We start from the raw sequence: 21,604 nt of genomic DNA, 5'->3' as shown, positions 1-21,604 counted from the left end.
GAGTAAAATGTCCTGTCTAATCATGACAACCTCGTCCTCTAATGTTCTGGTCCAACCAGCCACTTCCTCCAGTCTTTATGGTAGAGCAGAGGTATTCAAACTTTTCCAGGTTGAGCCCCCCCAGCTGAATTCCCCCAGATGTTGGGCCCCCCCACCACCCGACCGAAACCTCGGGAATCCGGCACACCACATGATCGACTGCAACGCGCACATCACGGGCCATATCCGGCAAACAATGCTCAACACAACAAGAGTGCCTAGCAAACTGCAGACCTGTGAGTGGGTGTGGCGAAACAACAGAGGCGTACCACACAGCTCAAGACACAATCCTCCAAGGCAAAGGAAGTCATCACAACCCTCCCCATCCATCATGTACACCTTGTTATCCACCAACTCCCCCACCATTCATTCCTTCCCTCCATCTGTGCCCCATCCACATCCAAACCCCTTCAACCACTTACAAACCCATCCACCATCCATCCCTCCATCCATCCATCATCTCACCCATCCATCCCTCCATCCACCCCTCACCCATCCATCCATCATCCATCCATCCCTTCACCCAATCCATCCCCTCACCAATCCATCCACTCTTCCACCCATCCATCCAACCACTCACCCCTTCACCCAAGCTATCCTCCCACTCATCCATCCACTCCTCCATTCATTCATCCATCCACTCCTCCATTCATCCATCCATCCATTCATCCATCCACTCTTCCACCCATCCATCCAACCACCCACCCTCTCACCCATCCAGCCATCCCCCCCACCCACTCATCCATCCACCCAGTCACTCATCCGTCCACCCACTCAACCCCCCACTCATCCAGCCACCCACCGATCCATCCCTCCCGCTCTCCACCCTCCCCCCACTCATGCATGCACTCTCTGACCCATCCATCTCCATGCTCCTCTCCTCACCCATCTATGCACACACCTGCCCATCCACTCTGCCAATCATTCATCCATGTCCTCACTCATCCATCCATCCATCCTCCCCCCTCTCTCCATTCCCCCCTCACCCAGCCACCCATCCCTCCCTCCACCCTTCACCCATCCACCCACTCATCCATCCACTCATGAATCCATCCATTGACCTCACCCTCCTCAATCACCCATCCATCCCCACATCCACCCCTTCACTCATCCATCCATCCATTCACCCCTTCACCCATCAATACATCCATCCATCACCTCTCTCATCCATCCACCCACGACTCGTCCACCATCCACCCCCCCATCGATCCATCCACCATTTCACTGATCCATCCACCATTTCACTGATCCATCCATCCCTCCATCCATCCATCTACCCTTCCAACCATACACACATCCATCCACTCCCATCCATCCCTCCACTCATGCATCCATCCTCTCTCCCACCATCCATCCACCCCTTCACCTATCCATCCATCCCCTCACTCATCCAACCACCCCCCCATACATCCACCATGTCACCCACACATCCACCATTCCACCCATCACTCCATCCATACATCCACCACTCCACCCATACATCTATTCACCCACATGGCAACATAACGGACGTCTGGTGGCCGGCTCCACCTGACATCCCTCGCTCTCCCTCTAGCTGCCTCTGTCTCCCTCGCTATCCTTATGTCTCCCTCGCTATGCCTCCCTCGCTCTCCCTCGCTCTCCCTCGCTCTCTCTCTGTCTCCCTCGTTCTCCCTCGCTCTCCCTCACTCTGCCTCCCTCGCTCTCCCTCTGTCTGCCTGTCTCCCTCCCTCGCTCTCCCTCTGTCTGCCTGTCTCCCTCCCTCGCTCTCCCTCTGTCTGCATGTCTCCCTCCCTCACTCTCCCTCGCTCTCCCTGTCTGCCTCAGTCTCCCTCGATCTCCCTCGCGCTGCCTCCCTCGCTCTCGCTCTGTCAGCCTCTGTCTCCCTCCCTCGCTCCCCCTCTGTCTGCCTGTCTCCCTCCCTCGCTCTCCCTCTGTCTGTCTGTCTCTGTCTCCTTCCTCCCTCCCTCTCCCTCTTCATCTCACCATGCCTGTGTGTACACACACACACACTCAGCCAGGCAGCCGCACCCGAGCACTTCACACCTCTTTAAGAGACCATTCGCATGCTAATGAGCTTTGTTCAGCTCTTAGGCCCCTGCAGCCCCACTCTGACGGAAATCGCCTGCCCTCACAGAGAGTCTCTACATCGCGCTGCACAAAGGGAAGATCGGAGTGGAACACGCGCCCCCCCTGGGATGGTGCCGCGCCCCCCCAGGGGGGCGCGCCCCACAGTTTGAAGAACCCTGTGGTAGAGCAATGCAGGAGGCTTGAATATCTGCCTGATTGACCTCTGATATCTCAAATCTGTTCTTCATCTCCTCTTTTATGCCTAAAAGGATGGCGTCCAATGATTCCTCAGGTTGCTCCCTAACTGCACCCCCTACGTCGGTGACCTGCTGACAATGCCCTACAGCTGATCTTGGCTCATCCACTACTGCAAGAACATCAAACTTACCATGCATAGGCACCTGGGCTACGCTGCGCAAGTCTTCACCAGCCCCATTTCCTGCTTCTGTATTCATGCGTTTGCTGGGTGGGGTGTCTCGACAAACTACAGATGTGATAGTGACATTGTCAATGCTGAAATTCCTCTGGCTTGCGTCCCCTTACACCCCTCTCTCTTCAGTTTGTGAGGGTGGTAGGGCCAGAACTTTATAAAAAGGATTTAAGGGAAGGGGTACCTTAATCTGGGGTGGCACATATTCAAGCATAGGACTTATCCTTGTTGTTGTAGTTATAGCTCAGATATGCAATGTGTACCTTGAGATCTTGCCTCCAACATTAACCGCTTTCTCTGTGGGTTCACTGCTCCTCTCCCTATTTAAGGGGCGCTGGGCCCAGCTGACTTCTTTGTAGCCTCCCCGATTCACCACCAGCTTTTCCTTTGGACCTTAGGACTGCTGGATGCCTCCAGGAATACGGATGCAGCAGGTGGAAGGTTCTCCTGACCTTCCTGCTGAAGTCTTCTGGCTCTGCTACTGCTGCTACGAGCCTGCACGCCGTCTGCCCTGCTCCACTGCAGCTCCTTCGCAGCGGCCTCCCAGCGTGGTATCTCCACTCCAGCACCTCAGGACTAAACACCTCTGCGGTCGTCCCAAACGACCGCCATAGCACAACCATCAGTGGCGGGGCACGAAAGACGTCCTGACGAGGTACAATGTATGTGCCGAAAAAGGGGGGGGATCGGGAAAGTCAACAACTCGGAAAGAAATGCTTTCCTTCCCTGGAGCTCGCAGCCACTTAGCTCGCAGCCGCTGTGTTCCTCAAAGGTTCCACTTTCCCCAGAGCTTCCGCACAGAGCATTGGCAAACCAGGTGCATTAGACAATTTGAATATGGGGCGAGAGTGGGGGTGCTGCTAGCCTGGAAGGCAAGGGTTGAGAGGTCTAGAAATGACATCAGGGAATTGGCCGTTAACCCGCAGGAAAATGTTTCGAATAAGGTTGAGGAAATGCTGACCTTCCTGATATCCTTGTTCTCAAAATTGTGGTGCTGGAAACTCCTGGAAGCTGAAGATGAGAATATATACCATACATGGTGTGGGAAAATACTTTCCAGGTGGTAGATTTACAACCAATATGGCAAAACTCTTGGAAATTACTGTATTTGGTGGTCAAGCCTGCAAATTTAAAGCAAAATCAGTTCTTCATTATTAAAAGGGTATATTTATTGGATACACCACAACAAAATCGCAAAGTTTGTATCACAGCCCACCTCCAAATGTAGAAGGTGTGGTCTGTTAAAAGCTAACGAAAAACACGTCTTCTTTACTTGCCCTGGGATTAAGGCATTCTGGGCAGACATTGAGACTGTCCTCAAGGATATTTTGGGGGTAGCCATAACATTAAACTCCGTATTTGTGCTAATGGGGGTGGACATGACCTCATGTAGTCTATTGAGCAGGGAGAAAAGTGGCCTTGTGTTTTACCTGACACTTTTAGCCAGGAGGGAGATCTGTAAACGCTGGATTGATCCATCTCCTCCAAGCATTACGGACTGGCTTAAAGCAGTAAAATAGACTCGTCGGCTAGATATGGAATGTAAATCTGGAAAATCCCCCATGGTATGGGTGGAGTTTATCAGGTGGAGTGGCACCGAATAAAATCCTTCGATAGTAAAAGAGGCCCCATGATTACACCAGGGCACTGCTCTAGGCAACAGCCCAGTAGGTTGGGTCAGTGCGGTGGGGACTAATGTGGATGCAACAGTCCGCGAGGCAGATAGAAAGGTTAAAAGAGACCTGAGACTTGCAGATGCTATGGTGATACGAGGACAAAAAACGCTATATATTCTTCTTTATTTTATATTAAAATAAAAATCAAAATATAGCCGAGTAAGTCTAAAGTAAACTAAATATAAAACATATATGATGTTCAATTTTAAAGCCTGAATGTGTGTAGTCAAATTCGGACTATCATGAATAGAATATATATATCAAGTAGTAATATAATTAGTAATTTCCAAATAGTCCTATGATCCATTGGGAAAAAGGAGAGAAATGAAGGGTGTGGGGTGCACAGATTAAAGAATGATTGGGATATGAATAAAGTGATAAAGCTTAACAATACTGGGCATGATAACATTTAGCCATAAAATGTTATGCATCTTGGGATAAACTCACAAAGTTATTTTGAAGTATATAAAGTAATGCTCTTTAATATTCTTTTATGTACTCTTATATGCCTTAAAAAATGTTTCAAAAACATCTAAAATTGGAATATTCTGTGAATATGAGTGAGTGTACAAGTACCAGAAATAGAAAGGACTGTTCTCTTTACACTTTTAGTAATAGAAAGTTGGATGTTTTGAGCTAATTCACAAAGGCTTTTAAAATATCATAAAAGAGTACTTATGTAATATTACTTTATGTCCTCATAATTGCTTTTGTTAATTAGCCCCTTTATGTCAGTAATTATCAGTTCCTTGTTAGTCACAGGGAGAATAGCATAGGTCTTTTTGTCTTCAATATCCATGCTTTTAGTGCATGTTGCAGGATAATAGAGACTGCCATGAGTTTTATGTGCACTGCTGTGGGTGCAGAGGAAAGTTCATCTACAACCAAGCTGTATAAGCAAGACACTCTCCTCAATAATAGTTGAGATTCACTGAAAAATATTTCACATTTTCCTGAATGGTGTTTTAATTCACTCTGTAGGCAATATTGCAACTGCATATATTTTCGGTATTGTGAATCTTTCATATGAAATATCTCTTGTAGTTCCTTTAAGCAGATATCCACCTTCCATAACTATATCCCAATCGGTCAAAATGCATTTAGTTGCCTGAATATGCTATTTCATAATTCTACCTCCCATCGTAATACTGACATTGTTCCAGGTTAGTGCTTCAGCATGCACATATCTGCACATCTTCATTTTGTGGTGGGCCATATACAATTCATCCTTTACAGAAGCATTGTTTCCTTGCATATTAGTGTTTGCCCTTTTTCCACTTCCAGTATGGGAATGCCACGTCTTTGTGTGTTTTGTTCACCTTCTTAGGTGGTGATTGTTTTATCCGAAACAGGAGTTTTGTTGGTAGCTGTGGATTCGTATGTAACACAGCATATTTTGAGGGCAATGCAAGCTTGCAAAGGAAGCCAGAGAAGCATCTTTAAGGTTGTGGTTGTATGGTTGTTTCATTTTAAACCTGTAATTTGTAGTGGCTACAAGTCAGCCCAATGTATGCTACTCCCAATGTGAAAGGCTCAAATATTGGATGTGGATTTGACTTTGGTTTCACAGTAGAGTTTGATCTTCTGCAGGAAAGGAAATGATTGAAGGTGGTTTAGGTTTTCTTGCCAAATTGATAATTTAAGAACAGGATGTAGTCTATAATACTCCAGGCATCACCATGACCTCCTGGCATCTCATCACCACAGAAGAAACCATAGCGAACATGTAATCCATTCACTCACGAGCTCAGTTGTATCCCAGCCCTCACTTCGTTTTCACCAAAGGACTGGACCCCATCTGCACAGCCTTTTGACCAGGATACTCAACAACTCCATCAGTATGACCTTACAGGACGAAGAGAAAGACTCCACCATACTCCTCCTTCTGAGGAAATCCTCAGTAGACCCAAAGACTCTGCCTTACTACTGACCGATCTCCTTGAGGCCTTAGCCAGCCAAGGTCCAGAAGAAAATCAACAAATGACTGGCCGACCACCTGAACAATAACCACCTTCTTGATTCCCAGCCCCCAATCCAGATACATGCCGAACCACAGCATGGAGACCACACACATTGCCACCACAGACAACACCCAACTGATTATGGACAGAGGAAACACAGCAGTTCTCATCTTATCAGCTGCCTTCAACACTATCTCCCCACCACCTTCAACACTATCTCCCCACCAAACCTCATTCAGATCCTCAATGAAGCCATCATATAGGGCCTGCACCCCTCAGGATCCACTGTTTCTACACTGGTTGCACCCAATCAGTCAGCCTGGTCCCCTACACCTTGGCCACTGCCAACCTGATCTGCGGAGTACCCCAAGGATCATCTTTCCGCCCCACATTGTTCAACACATAAATGGCACCACATGCCAACATCATCTGATCTTATGGAATCAGCATCCTCTCCTATGCTGACGTTACCCAGCTTATCCTTTCCCACTTCAATGAAACATCAAACCCCTGGACCAAATTCTCCTCCTGCATGTCTAAAGTCTCCAACTGGATGAAAGCCAGCTGTCTGACACTCAACACAGACAAAACAGAAGTTTTACTCTTTAGCAAGAACCCTTCCCTATGGAGATGTACCTGGTGACCAGCAGATCATAGATCAACACTCTTTCCAGCCAATCAAGCCAAGAACCTGGGTATAGTGGTGGACAACCACATGTTGATGACCAGGCAGGTCAACGCAGTTGCCTACTCCTGTTTCTACAACTCAAAACACCAAGAATGTTCAAATGGGTCCCAATCAGTACACCGGCATCCATCACCCAGGCCATCATCATCAGCAAACTGGACTACAGCAGTGCACTGTCTGTTGGCATCATCGCCCAACTAGCCAAAAGACAAATGCAGCTGCCAGATTCACACTCAAGTTCCCGCACTGCGCACACATCACCTTGCTTATCAAAGAGCTCCGCTGTCTCCCCATCCACAAACTTGCAGTCTTTAAACTCCTCTCTCTCACGTACACAGCCTTGCACAATCAAGGCCCCCTTATCTCAACAACTGCATCAAGATCCACACCCTGACCAGAAAACCCAACTCAAACGTCCTCCTGCTCTCACACATCCCCTACATCCACAGAGCCATCACCCGCACTTTCTCACACCTCACTTTCAAAGCCTGGAATGTCCTCTCTCTGCACATCAGTACCATATCCTCAGTCTTCAAGTTCCAGAAAAAACTGAAGCCATGTCTCTTTACTTAAGCCTCAGACTGAGCCAGCACAGTACCCTCCTTACCTAGCGTTTATATAACGTCTCAAGTGAGACATGCGCTCTACAGTTATAACAGCATAACATAACAGGTAGGATTTGAGCTTCCCGATGCCCATAACAGAACAGACTTTCAGGGGGAGTTCTGGTTTATTGGAGTATTAATGAATCTTGATTCTGCTTCTGGCCAGAAGAACTCTATAAGACTCTATTAAGTGAATGAAGACATTGATGGCGGTCTGTATTCTTGAGGTATTTCACATGTTCGTTGAAGCTGTTTGCTCGGAAAGACCTCTTCTTTATGCCTTTATGAGTTGGTGCCAATGTGAGTGAAATGAGCTGGTAAGACTGCAGAATATAGAGATACCTAGTAGAATCGGATGGTCATCCGAATCAAATGCACCTGCAAGATCAAGTGAAAACATAAAGCAGGGTTGCTAGTGTCACAAGAATAGCCTTGTCCACAAATTGGATAAAGGCGGACTCAGTGCTGCTTCATTGTCTGACCTTCAATTACTGGTCAAAGAGGGAGTTGTTATTGGAAGAGTAGGTTTGGATTGTCCAGCAGATGGTGAGGTCACTGGTAAAGCTTTTCACAGTGTTGCTTAAAAGGCAGCTGTCACATGTGAAAAAGGTCACTAGGTAAGCAAGGTCTCAAATTTAGGAATGTTGCATTGACTGGACAAAGTAAACCCTCCAAAATTAACCGAAGTAACTTGAGCAAAATTGTTTGTAGGGCTACGAAAGATGAGTGCACATATGCTAATAACTTGACATGCCGTTGCTTCTCGACGCATGCCAGCATTTCACATCCTCCTCCAGTGTGTCGGGCTGAACAGGAAATTGCCTCATACTCAATGCTTGTCTAACAGTAGACAATGATGCTTTAATATGTAGCGATGAGAAGTGGACGTCATGTGGTTTGGTTTCTGGAAATGAAAGAGGAACTATTCCCAGAAGACTCTTTACCCAGGCATGGGCGCCAGCGTAAGACAGTCTGGGTTCACCGGAAGGCCCATTGGCTGTGTTAAGGGTGAGAAAATCACAGCCTCCATCTCCAGGGAGTGGAACTGTGGCATGTTGTTAGTGATACTTACTCCAATTATATTTCAGTACAAAATGACCCCGAGACATGTAAGTATCACTGATGTCTGAACTGGTAATCTCTTTTCAGCTCTTGGTTGGTATCCATTTGATTCAAGACCTTGCTATAGGCATAATTTGTTCTTCAAACAGCTGTAAAATGTTACCATTGTCTTTGGCATCATTGGTTTACAGATGGAGTAATTTTAAGGCAAACTGTAGGAGTCTCCATAAGCTAGACATTGTTATTCGTCCAATCGTCATAGTTCGGCACTCAGACAAGGACTGGGAGCCTATGCATGTTCCCCACCAGGCTGTGCATGACAGCCTAGTGGTGAACATGCAAAGTGTGCCTGAATGTTTGGCCCAACCAAGATGGCCGGCCAAACCGTCATGCGCACTTATTAAGCACAAACCACTCCTCCCAGGTTCTGACACCAGCCCCGCTCCACCCAACCCAGCCTCGTACCTACGGAAACTTAAATGATAATAACAATGCTATTAACGTTTTATTTTTCATTTTTCCTGTTCTGAGAACAGAGGAGCGACGCTCCTCCGCCTTGGCAGGGGAGTTGCCCCAGGCATATGTTTAGGTACAAAACTATACCGATGTACTCATAAAAACTGACGACTGAATAACAATCTGTTTCCAGACCAGGCCACAGCCATGAAATGGCTATGGTCAGTATCATAGATGACGCCTATCAGAGGCTAGACAAGATTAAAGCATACCTTCTGATCCTTCTTGTCCTCTGTATAGCATTTGACAAGATTGACCATAATACACTTCTTATCACTCTTTCTACCAAGTTTGGCATTAGAAGAAAGATACTATTGTAGTTCAAATCTCATCTGGATGAATGCTACCAAAATGTCAAGATGTACAACAATTTCATACAATCCATAAAAAAACATTTTGTGTCCAAAAGGCTCAATACTGGCCCCTAATCTATCTAATGTATATTTGGAACCAAAATGAGAGTTTATAAACTCCCTTGGCCGATCACACTACCACAAGTAGACTGATAAACATATTTATGTAAAAATCAATAACTATTTAGCAATTGGAATTGGAATTGGAAGGTTCTTATATAGCGCATGGCTACTCGGAAGCATCCCAAGTCTCACTCACCTTACTGCATGCCTCTATACACAAACAAGCTTCACCACAGGCGCATATGTCACACACACTACACAACCATTCTTTCACCAAATCATTTTTAAAACAATTGGTGCTAAACAAACACCTGTGGGTCTTTTTGGCTAAAACCAAAACATCTTAATAGCACTTGCAGAATGGGATGGACTGGCCGAGGAGTGACCTCTGGTGACAGATAGATGGGCTAATAATGGACAGGTGAAGGATGGTTAGATGGATTGATGAATGGATAGAAAACGGCCGGACAGGTGATGGGATGAATATATGACAGGTAGACTACCTGAATGAGGGTATAAATGCATGACTGATAGATGGTGCCGCTGTATGGTTGAGCAAACTGAACAAGCGAAGGAAGAATCGGTGATTGGGTGATGGACTTAGGGAAGGGTAATTGAAGGGGCATTGAAGCCGCAAAAAACATGTTGGCTGTGTTGTTTAATTACCTTACTGGCCAGAGTAGTTCACCTTGACGAAAAGCATCAATTTTGGCAGGTAATATGGAAATGTCTGGAGTTGGATTAATTTAATGAAATTATTGTATTTGTGTGAAGTGTATCAGTTTTGTTATAGTTAGTAAACAGTTTAAATGCTGATGAAGTCCAGTGAACTTTGTATGAAATGTATTAATAGCTATCAATTGAGACTAAATATGATATACATTTCAAATTGTCATAGATTCTTTACCTCACGCTCCACCAAATGTAACATTTATTGTTACAGAGAAATTAGCAAAGACTCTAGGCCTGGACGTGTCAAACGTGCAGTATTCTTTATTTGCAACATATGCAATAGACAAATATTGGCAAACATAAAAAAATAAAGGAATGGCCAAGCAATCCAGGCACACGGTGCTATCCTTTTCAGATGGCTCTACATATGTGTCAGGCAAAATGCCATCTCTTGCCGCATAAGTCAGCCAAAGGATTAAGTGAGCAGACCAATTAAACCATGTTCTAAGGTATTCTGTGCAGAATTAAACTATACATGACACTTGAGCACACCATGAATTTAGAGGGCTAAACAACAGCCCCTGAATGTATATGCCAATAACTGTATTTTTATTATGGGCTTTTTGTAAAACATGAGGCTGGCGATACAGATAAAACTGGTTCTATTCCAGACCAAAAATTACTGCCAAAGCCCAAAACGTGTAACTTTCCCCCCTGACATTTTTCAAAATATTGGGAACATTACACGAAATCATGTGCAAATGGTACGAAAGGCACTTTCTGATATCTCACATGAAAATTGAACCCAAGGTCATAGCTCGTACTCAAAAGTCCCTTGAAGTAACACATTATCTACTCAAAGTTCTCCCGCAAGACATTATGGGCTCCTAGTGGAAGCAAGGAAAATAGGCTTGAGTGGACTCCTCACGTGACAGAGCCTGGTGCCACTATACCTGCTGTAACGAGACTGATACACCACTGCCTCAGGGAGATGTGATAGCTGCTGACCCCAGCTAGTGCCCAATTCAGCTCTCGCTGCCCAGGATGTTGCTTGTCCAGCGAGGCGGGAGTCACTCTCCGTGGACTATGGGTGCACACAGAATGAGTTTGTGTGTGTTTTAATTATCATGAAATGTATCTTGATATCTTGATTTTTCATGTGTGTTAAATATGAAGGCATCTCAACTTTTTATATGTTTAAACGACACATGAAGGCCCCTAGCAGGACCCCCAAAAATGGCCATTTTCAATCAATGCTTTATCATATGTCTACTTGTTTCCTTTGCAATGCCAAAAATGGTATTGAGGCACATTTAAGAAAGATCATTCCCAGGAAGCCAAACTCCACAAGATATCTGAGGTGTTAAATTTGTTAGGCTGAGCACCTCCCGACCTTAAAGGCTGCTACATAACAAAGAAACCACATTTTCTATTTTGCAAGCTTTCCTTCAACCTGCCTTTTTATGATTCAGCCTATGTGTGTCCCTTTGACCCAGTTCTAATAACAACATGGGGTATACTTAAAAGACAGAACACAATCACAAAGTGCCTTAAACACGTGTACCATTGGGTGCACCAGTATTTGCTCTGGATGGAACAAAGACTGAGGGACTCTCTTAGAGTATTATAGCAACATAAAAATGCTCCAAAGGATATACCACATAAAGACTAATGTCCTTAGTCACTGACTGGATAAAATGATGAGTGGCTATGCATCCTATTGCAAATACCTTTTGTTGAAGAAGTCCTTCAGTACTACCCTCTTCGAAAGGAATCAAAATGCAGCATACACTATTTGTTATTGAAAACCATTTATTAGATTTATCATTTTTTCAATACTGAAAACAAACCAATGAAGAGGGGCTCGTCAGTAGTACACATGTATCATGAATATATATCTTGTCATATACATGGAAGTGCATGCGCATATGTGACATGTATACATGTGAGGGACTACCCTAGAGAAAACGTGTACAAAAGGCTGTACTTCCTTGAATGGCATTCAAAGTGTATGCAGTACAGTGCAAACGTTTCGCTCTTGGATTGTCATGTGTACACTAGCCCATCTTCAGGACGATGTTGGTCTTTTGCTAAAAGCAGGCTCCCAAACAATAAGTACCAAGCGGGAAGAGTAGATCACATGGGTCACAAATAAAGAATTAATCTCGATTCACACACACACACACCAAGAACTAAACAATAGGTTAAGTTGAATGGGGACACATGGATAATAAAGAATCCATATATGCTTCAAGGGGGCACGCAGAATCATGCGTAATGGAGTTGCACTGTTCATGTTCGTATAAATCCATCCAAGCAAAAAAGGACAGTAAGTGATCTTTACTCCATCATGCCCAAAAATCGTTGCAGCGAAGAGTAAAGTGCTAGCATCAAGGGATGCTCAGGAAAAAAGCCAAGTGACGCAACCATCTGCCACCAAAATCTGGTCAGTACGCATCTAGATAATAGTGGGCAGCCCACAAGCACACCAGGTGAGCAGACTCTATGGCCACCGCCATCGCTGCCCTGGCACCACCCACTATGATTAGTGATAAATCCCCCCTTCAGCAGAGTGGCCATTGTTCAAGTACCACTTATAGTTTTACCGAGTGGGCATCATGTTTGAAGTGTCTGCTCTGAAAAATAGTTTTTCTCACAATACAAAATTGCAAAGCAGGAGTTTATTACAGAAAAACAAGAAATCAATAGCTCTGGTGTGCTGGGAGGTTTCTCTCAGCATGTGGGGGCCATTTCTTTTGTTTCCTGTTTGGTTTTCTCTGGCACTGCAGAACAGGAAACAATTTCGACGACTACCTTAAATAGCACAGTAGTTCTGACATACAGAGAATGACAACTGTGTGGAAGATGACCCGTCAGACAAAGTTTCTGCTGGTTGAGCCAGCTGAAGCCCTCCTGACATAAAAATGGCACTTCTCCCACATCTAAAGTGTGGAAAATTAGAAGACAGGGCATTTGTGGATTTTGGCTGATATCCAACATGTGCCCAACCCGATACGACTCCCTGAGCTCAATGGGTATGGGGGATAAGACTCCAAGCCCACCCTCGGACTCTGGAAGGCCACCACCAGCAACCGCAAAGGCAAAACATACTTAAGGGTGCCAATTTGCAACAATCCATGCTCCGAAAGATCCTCCCTTTAATCTACTTTACTCTACGCGAACGGGATCTTTACTAAAGACACAAATCGATTAGTGGAATATGGTGTATAAACTAAACTACCCAAAATATAACTTGAATTAAAATTTACTGAGCCAGAATGGGCTAGAGACATCCCCATGTAATGAAAGTGTTGACAACATTTCATGAGCTGCTGGTGGAAGAAGGAATCACGTTTAAAGTTCTCTGAATTGTGCATAAAGCCTTCAGGAATGAAAGCCTGGGGAACAAGTAAAACCATGCCACCCACTTCACCCCAGTGGTAATCTCGGGTTGTGCTTCTTGCGTTTTCGAACATCGGTGGTCTGCAGAAGTAAAACTATCAAACTGGTAGAGACCATAACGCCCCAATGACCAGTTCCAAGATGCAATCGACTGAATCCAGCAGGGCCTATGTGTAAACAGTCACCTGGACTGTTCACTTGGATTAATAACTTGGTGTTGGGAACGAGGGAAGGGTCGTTTTTCAAAAGAACATGCTTCTGATCAGTGTAAGTGAAAGAAAATCATGTGTAGGAAAAGTCTCCCCTGTGGGAGTTCAGGTGTACCCTAATCAGATGAAACTTCAAAGAGATGCACAGTTGATAAGGAAAAGAACTGTGTACCGGGAATGCTTGGGTGCAGGCTAGTTCATTCTAATCTTGTGGTATTTTTCTGGCGAACGCACACATTGTTAATGATGTGACCTTTAAACTTGAAGCAAATGACGTATCCACTCTGAGTAGCACTGAGGACTAATAGCAGTAATGTCAGTGTATGCAAATATTTTCTTGTATGACACATAATACCACAGAAAACTGCAGAAGGTAAACTCACCAGCTCCAAGCGCTAGAAAGAGGAAGAGAGATGGCCTACCAGGGTAGGACTTAAGTCAGTTCACTCGGTTGTGTCATCAATTGCTTCCTCAACAGACAGAATGTTGACATTTCAGCTTCAACGGAGGCTGAGTGTTTAATAAATTAACCATATAGTTTAAAAAAAGGCTTCCGAGTGAGCAGGCAAGGCTGAACAGTTTGTTAAGCGTGAAAGCTTTGGCCCCATTTGAGAGCTGGGATTGGAGCTTGCTTTTAAGCTACCAAAGGTCAAAGGCCAGACACTTCAAGGACAGACACCTTTGTCACAGGTTTTCACTGAATCTAGTACTATGCAGTACCAGGGGCAAACCTTGTATAGAATTCCACAATATTTTGTTGCATCTGGGCCTGAGATTTTTTTTTAAAGTGATTTTTTAATAACACATACAGTCTGTGTATATAAATATTGGCAGCAAACATATTTATTCATAAAACCTGAGCAGAAGGGGTTTGATCCATGCACTGAGATAGTCTTTTTCCCTGCAAAAGAAGCCCTCTGCGCCACCATCTTAATATAGTCTATTAGCCATTATTCACAAAGGCGCCTCCGTACTGTTTGAAGCTTGAGAGCCAGTTGATGTGGTGGACATTCTAAAGGGATTCCCTATTGGAGATTTAATGTTGGTGTCTGTTTCAGAAACCATTTCTTCCTGTGATTCAGATGTCAGTTTGCTCTGTTGTTTGTGTCTGTTTAAGAGTCTCCTGACTACCCTCATCCCTTACACACTCCACTCTGACACACTACTCCACGCTACACCAATCCACTCAACTTTACTTCACTTTACAACACTTCCATCTACGTCACTTTACTACACCTTACACTACGCCAATTTTTGACCCTCTATGCCACTGTTTGCTACTCTACTCCTCACTATGCCACTGTACTCTACTCCACTCCACTCCACTCCACAATACTATGCTCATTCTGTTTCACTCTACTCCAGTCCATTCTGCACCACTCTACTCTGCCACTCCACTCTGCGCCCCTCCACTCCATGACACTCCTCTCTATTCCATGACACACTACTGCATCTAACGCCACTTCACTGTACCGACACTCTTCTCCACTCCATGCCCCTCCACTATACACCATTCTACTTATTTCTTTGCCACTCCACTCTATGCCACTGTTTGCCACTCTACTCCTCACTATGCCACTGTACTCTACTCCACTCCACTCCACTCCACAATACTATGCTCATTCTGTTCCACTCTACTCCAGTCCATTCTATGCCACTCTACTCTGCCACTCCACTCTGCGCCCCTCCACTCCATGACACACTACTGCATCTAACGCCACTTCACTGTACCAGCACTCTTCTCCACTCCATGCCCCTCCACTCTACGCCTCTCTACTCCTTTCTATATCATTCCACTCTACGACACTCCACGCCACTCTACACAACTCCCTCTATGGCACTTTATTCCACTGTACAACACATTACTCCTCTCCACATTATGCTACTCTATGCCACCCCACTCTACAACACTCTATTTCACTTCACTCTACAACACTTCAACCACTCTATGCCTCTCCATTCCATGCCATGCCACTCTACACCACTCCACTCTATACCGTTCCACTCTATACCACTCTACTACAGCACTCCACTCTAGACCATAATACTTTACAACTCTCCACGACACTCCACTCCACAACACTCCACTCTACTCCACTCCCTGACACTCTACGATACTCCACTCCACTCTACTCCACTCCACTCTATGCCACCCCATTCGAGTCCTCTGTACACCACTACCTTTTAGCCATGCTGAACATCAACTGCACTGGTCTACAACACGGCTAAAACACATTGACAAAAGCCAATAGCGCTTGCTTAGGTGAGACCTATTGGCTTTGCCAATGCTTATTTCTCCATGTATTCCTTCTTTTCCTTAAGTGCTTCTCTCATTCTCTTCTAATTAAGTTACCCTGCTCTATACTGATATATGTTTTTCCTGCTAGTGCTCTTGAGGTATGATGTGCCTTATTTTATTAGGTTAGTGTGCTTTGCAGTATGTAAGAGTTTCTAAAGACTGCTTGGTTTTCTTGCTGGACTCATCCAAGTTGTGAGTTCTCAGTGTTTTATTTATTGGTTAGAATGTTGATCCCTGCATCTGCCTGGTGTGTGGTGTTGGGCTTAGGTAGTCAGCAATGCCACTGTATTAAAGTGGCTGTGAGGGCTCTCCCTGATATCTTCGATTAAGTGCCATCTGTGGATTTCAAGAGCAGCCACAATCAGTCATTGGGCTTCAAGTGGAGACTTATTTCCGTCGACAATATGGGCAAAGTGTTTTTCGATAGCAAGATTCATGCAGATGACACCAACCAAAGCCGAGGTGAGGCTTTCTGTCTCATGCACAAAAACAAAAAACTCCAATATAGTGTGAAAAACTGTATCCTAGGCACTAGTGCCCACAAGTGAGCTTGAGAACGAGGTCAAATGAAGTTTCACCAATTGCCCAACAAAGGTATTTGGAGTAGAGAAGAAGTTATGAAAGCAAAAAACTAAAAGAAGAACTAGTGTCAAATGTCTCCTATCTGCCTGCGAACAAGCCCTCTTGGAATGGTGCATTTATTTTTATGACATCAAACTGAAGGAGGCTTGGAAACCCCTCTCATGTAAGCAGCCTGTAGGCCATTCCCGTGACCAGTGACTCAGCGGAAGAAGTCTTTGTACTACATGTATGTCACAGGCTGGAACGCTGGCAGGGCTCATTCAGCTTTTCCTCTTTTTTTGAGGTCACTTATAATAGAACCTTTTATTCAAGCGCCTAAAGGCATTTCTATTTTTGGTGCGCGCCATATAAATTCTGACTACCTACATCCTAGGTAGAGTTTCAACAGTCCAGTTCATTGGATACTCTGTTATTGTTCATAACCTCTGCAAAAACAGCAGGTTGCATTTCTCACTGTGACACCCAACACACACCAGGAAGAAAAGGCGGCAGGTTTCGTGATGGCGGGCCAGGAGAGCGGTTCTGGGCGGGAGCCATGTTTGATTCACGTGTGCCAGAGACGGTGACGGTGCTTTTAGTGGGATATTTCGGGTTACCAGTAAGAGGGTGACCAGAAGAGGAAGCTGCGTTGCCAGTGCCACTCCCTCTGTCACTTCCTCTCTGGGCGCAGACAGATGCACTCCCTGAGTTTTCGTAACTGTAGTTCATTGTTAGCTGGTGATTTGGGCAGAATGGATGGATTTCCGTGGTTCGCGTCATCCACGAGAGAGCAAGGGATGGGAGAAACTCTGTTCCTAAATGAGAGGTGAGCAGGACCATTTTATTCACCTTTGTTTCTTTATAACTGTTTTTTCATTTAACTGATTTACTTTTGTTCGTTTTGTTGGTGTCTCTGTGTAACTTCAGCTACTGCTATTTGTGAGAGGTTGCTTGCATTGCCCCTTTCCATTCTTTTCAACAGTTTTACTTTTTATATGTTATCACTGTCATTTCACCATTGCCTTCTTTTTTTGTGTTACGTTCATCTCTTCGTTCTTCTTTCTATCCCTGATTTTCCTTTCATTTCCCTTTTTCATTCTTAATTTATCCTTTTTATATTTATACTGTTTTCAACTATTAATTTTCCTCCATGTATTACGTTATCTTCTCTGTTTTCTTCTACCATATTTGTTTTTTTAATCCTCTTTAATCACTGTATGATATTTTCTCCCATGTGGCTCTCTTCTTCCTTATTCTCTTTTTAAGTTCATTTTCTCTTTCTCTCTTATATTGTTTTTATCAGTCGTTCTTTTAACTTACACTCCAAATGTCTCCCTTTTTTCCACTTTATATCGTTACATCTTGTCACGTTTGTCGCAAAACAAAGGTCAAATAGGCTATGTCTTCTTACAAATTCCTGCTTATTTAGAAACTGGAGTGTGATTTTGTTTCTCTGGCTGCAAAGTGAGATGATTTTGTAAAAAAAAAAATAGGTAGGTGACAATCCAGCTGAGGTACGAATGAAAAGACCGTAGGATGCCAGTTTTTTTCAGTACACGTATTTCAAATTATATCAGCAAATAAAATCCTTTTTTGTAATTCTGAAGTGTGAAAACGAAGATTTTGATATGATCAAATCAAAAAAACTTTACTTGGTGATGTGCAAATGAGAAATGTTACCTTAAACCCAATTTCTACACATTATCATTTTCGCACCATGTAGTTTTACTAGTAAAACTGCACATCTATGCAAATTTAGAGGCCATTCAACCAGGAACATACTGTCTGTAAATGACAGTGTACTAATTCACCAGTGCTCCGAAATGCACCACTGCTTATATACCACACCCATACCACTCTCCTGCAGAACTGGCGCAACACATTTGCTACACTTGCTTTTTTGTACGATGCTTGGGGTTTTCACAGTACATATGGTTTCAGTAATATAACATTAAAGGCAGCACCCCCACTCTGAAAATTGTTGGAATACCACTGCCGTCCTCTTTATTGCAAATGCCATAAGCTATGATGCACTTGTACTACTGCGGACCGGATATCTGACCCATTTGTACAGGAGTATCCTGTCTGCCAAACTCTAAACCAGACCCATCGTTTTTTTTCTTGAGAGACCTTTGTCTTTCTGGGGCACATGATCTATTTTGTGTTGTGTTGATACTTATGAGTGTTAGAACATCAAAGTGTCTGGAAGGTGGCACCGCACTATGATAGACGTTGGTGTGCCAGTAACACTGGGCACTTGAGTGTGTGAATATCACTATGCAAAATGCACTACATTAAATTAGAATAAAATAACACAGATCCAAGATAGTGGGCTGGAGACACATTTGTGGAACCTGGAAGTGCAGAGCCCACCAGGCCAAGAACCTACACCTTGAGCAGAATCAGCCTAGATAGGAGGCTCCTACTTATCATGCACAGGAATCCGCAAATTATGAGTCCAAGGGGATTTGTAGGGTGAACTGAGAGCACAACCCCCACACATAAAGCACACAGCCCACTGCAGATTATTTGAATTGGGTGTATCTGGAGGATAACACGTCGAGTAGTGGAGTGACAACCGTTACAAGTTGCTGGCCTCATATGGGCATGTGTCTTTAAGCCCAGCATGCAGTTTTGTAACATTAAGGTTGAGTCTTATAAACTCCAGTAGATAACTAACCCTGGGCGTAGCCTACACGTAGCTGCACTTATTATACTTTGAACTCTGCATAGTGCATAGCTGATGGCACTGTGTACTTGTCTGCACTGTGCAATAATTGCAAATGGCATCTTGCACAGTGCCAGTAATGATAAAATAAGTATCTCTATCTTTATGTGCTAAAGAGCATACAGTACTTTCACAAAAGTGAAACTGAAAAATTAGTAAGCAGTGAGAGAGGTGATGATTTTGGGATCCTCCCTAACCTAGCGGGAGAACCAACAGATGCCTTGAAAACAAAAAGCACATCTTGTTGAACAATTCGGTGGTAGTCCCATCCTCTTAGGGCCACACCAAGCACTGTTATTGGCAAAAAAAAATCCCAACCAAAGGCCTTGCAAAGCATTAATGGACGAGATTAGCAGTGGGAGGTGAATATTCTAGTATCCAATATCAAAATAATTCTACAAAGAGCTGCAGTTCAACTAGTCCGTTAATAGATGTCCTTCACAAGTCAAATGCAAAAGCTCCAGGAAAGGGTTTCAATGCTCTTGCATTTGACTTGTGAGGGACATCTAGTAACGACTAGTGGAACTGCCGCTTGATGTAAGAATAATTTCAATGACTTTGTTTACCCTCTGCTGTTCGCCCTTGTTATTGATTTGATTTGATTTTGGGATTTGGATAGTTCATGGCTACCCTAGGGCTTCCCCGTGCTGACGATGAGTGCTGTGGTGAGAACAGAGCCCATTAGTGATTTAAGGGAAACAGCCAGGTCTTCAGTTTTTTTTCCTGAAAGCCAGTTCATTTAGCAACACTCTTAGGTCAAAAGGAAGCTCGTTCCACAGTTTAGGAATCGGGTGTGCAAATGATCTACCACCCCATTTTTTATTCTGGGCATGTGGAGGAGGTGTAAATGGGAGGACCTTAGTAGTCTGAAGGGGGCATGCGCAGATATCAGATTTCTGAGTTTTTCCGGGCCTTTTTTATTTACAGCCCTGTGAGCAATGCAAAGGGATTTGAACTTTATTCTCGCAGCAATTGGGAACCAGTGGAGCTGTATAAGGGATTCTCTTACCAATACTTTTCTAGGTAGTTTGAGCAGGAGCCTTGCAGCCGCGTTCTGCACAATCTGAAGCCTCTTAATCATGTACTTAGGTGAGCCTAGGAAAAGAGAGTTACCATAGTCCAAGCGTGAGACTATCAGAGACTGCAGGACGGTTTTCCTTAACTGCTCAGGGGTAAGCACCAGTGTCTTTGTGCGCATTCATAGTAGGCCAAAGCAGATACCAGACAGTTTGTTTGCCTTTTGGTTCATTGTGAGGGAGCTATCAAACCAGATACCTACATTTTTTACAGCTATTGTGCTAATGGTGGAACAGTGTAAATTGCAGGGACAGGGAAGGGGTTTTTGGGTGGCTGGTACTGAACATTTGATATCGCTATATGCTGATGATCTGATTCTGTACGTGTCTGACATGGCGAGCTCCGAGAGATATATCGGCCTCACTTGAATCTGCTGAAGATTGGGTTTTCCCTGTGCTACCCCGCTCAGACTGATCACAGATTTTGGTGCTAGAGATCAGCTGGGCCCCCTCAACGTTCCGGTACATGGGGTTTCAAATTTAGCATACTCTAGAAGATCTACGGAAGGGCAATCTGGGGCGGTGTTATGCTTCTTAAAGGGATGTGTAGCCTTTTGCCGATCGATTCAACTCCCCGTAATGGCATGGGTTTTGTTAGTTAAGATGAAAATGCTGTCCCGGTTGCTTTATTATTTTACCAATCTCCCAGCCTGGGTACCCATCCATTGGGTTGGACAATTAGATTTGTTGTTGAGAGAACTTATCTTGGACAGGGGCGATGCATGGTATCCCTGGACATGCTTTGGTGGCCTGTCGTGGAGAGATAATTAGGAGTGTCAGTCTTTGAATTATATTATTTGGCTGATCAACTACAATGGATTGCATTCTGGCTGGATGGTGCAAAGTTGGCTGAGCTGGAGCACATAGGGTCTGTGCCTAACTCGGGAGCGCTAATGTCTGACTTTTGCAGCAAGTACCAGGGGGTGGGGGGGGTTTGCTCTTGACAACTTTGATCTGGTGCTGTCTGCACTGTTTCTTGTTGGATGCTGGGGGGCCTGTTGTAAACTCCCTCCCTTTCAATGGTAGGGTTACTGCATGGGAACCCCCCACGTTCTTTCTCAGGGACACAGCTGGTGGCTTGGGCAAAGGTGGGACTGGTGACTATTGCTGGCTGCTATTAGGTCTGAACATTGATGCCCCTAGAGTTCCTTGTTGGTGCACTCGGCTTCCCCCTGGTCAATTTCTTGCATATGAGGCAACTAGTTTCATCCTTTA

The 21,604-nt window shown here is 44.5% G+C and overlaps 3 protein-coding genes across 8 annotated transcripts in view; all 3 read left to right on the top strand.

The window, feature by feature from the left end:
- The window catches only part of LOC147710554 (torsin-4A-A-like), a 248,373-nt gene that overhangs the window by 47,329 nt on the left and 179,440 nt on the right, over window positions 1-21,604 (top strand). The window lies entirely within an intron of this gene.
- Window positions 1-21,604, top strand: part of LOC147710555 (torsin-4A-A-like) — a 174,648-nt gene that overhangs the window by 52,155 nt on the left and 100,889 nt on the right. Inside the window, exon 1 of one of the 3 annotated variants that reach the window (XM_086921228.1) lies at window positions 17,323-17,411. The exons of the other annotated variants lie outside the window; for them this stretch is intronic. The gene's annotated coding sequence lies outside the window, so the exon portion shown is untranslated. Of the gene's footprint in view, window positions 1-17,322; window positions 17,412-21,604 lie in introns of those variants that run through there. 3 annotated transcript variants of the gene reach the window in all.
- Window positions 1-21,604, top strand: part of LOC147710556 (torsin-4A-A-like) — a 120,725-nt gene that overhangs the window by 52,277 nt on the left and 46,844 nt on the right. The window contains exon 1 of one of the 4 annotated variants that reach the window (XM_086921225.1): window positions 2,917-3,173. The exons of 2 other annotated variants lie outside the window; for them this stretch is intronic. The gene's annotated coding sequence lies outside the window, so the exon portion shown is untranslated. Of the gene's footprint in view, window positions 1-2,916; window positions 3,174-17,281; window positions 17,412-21,604 lie in introns of those variants that run through there. One more of the 4 variants, XM_086921223.1, reaches the window with a different exon arrangement.

The sequence above is a fragment of the Lissotriton vulgaris genome, chromosome 5 (genome assembly GCF_964263255.1).
Source record: "Lissotriton vulgaris chromosome 5, aLisVul1.2, whole genome shotgun sequence".
NCBI lineage: Eukaryota > Metazoa > Chordata > Amphibia > Caudata > Salamandridae > Lissotriton > Lissotriton vulgaris.
The sequence above is the reverse complement of the archived record's forward strand: the minus strand, read 5'-3'. Positions and strand labels throughout refer to the sequence as shown.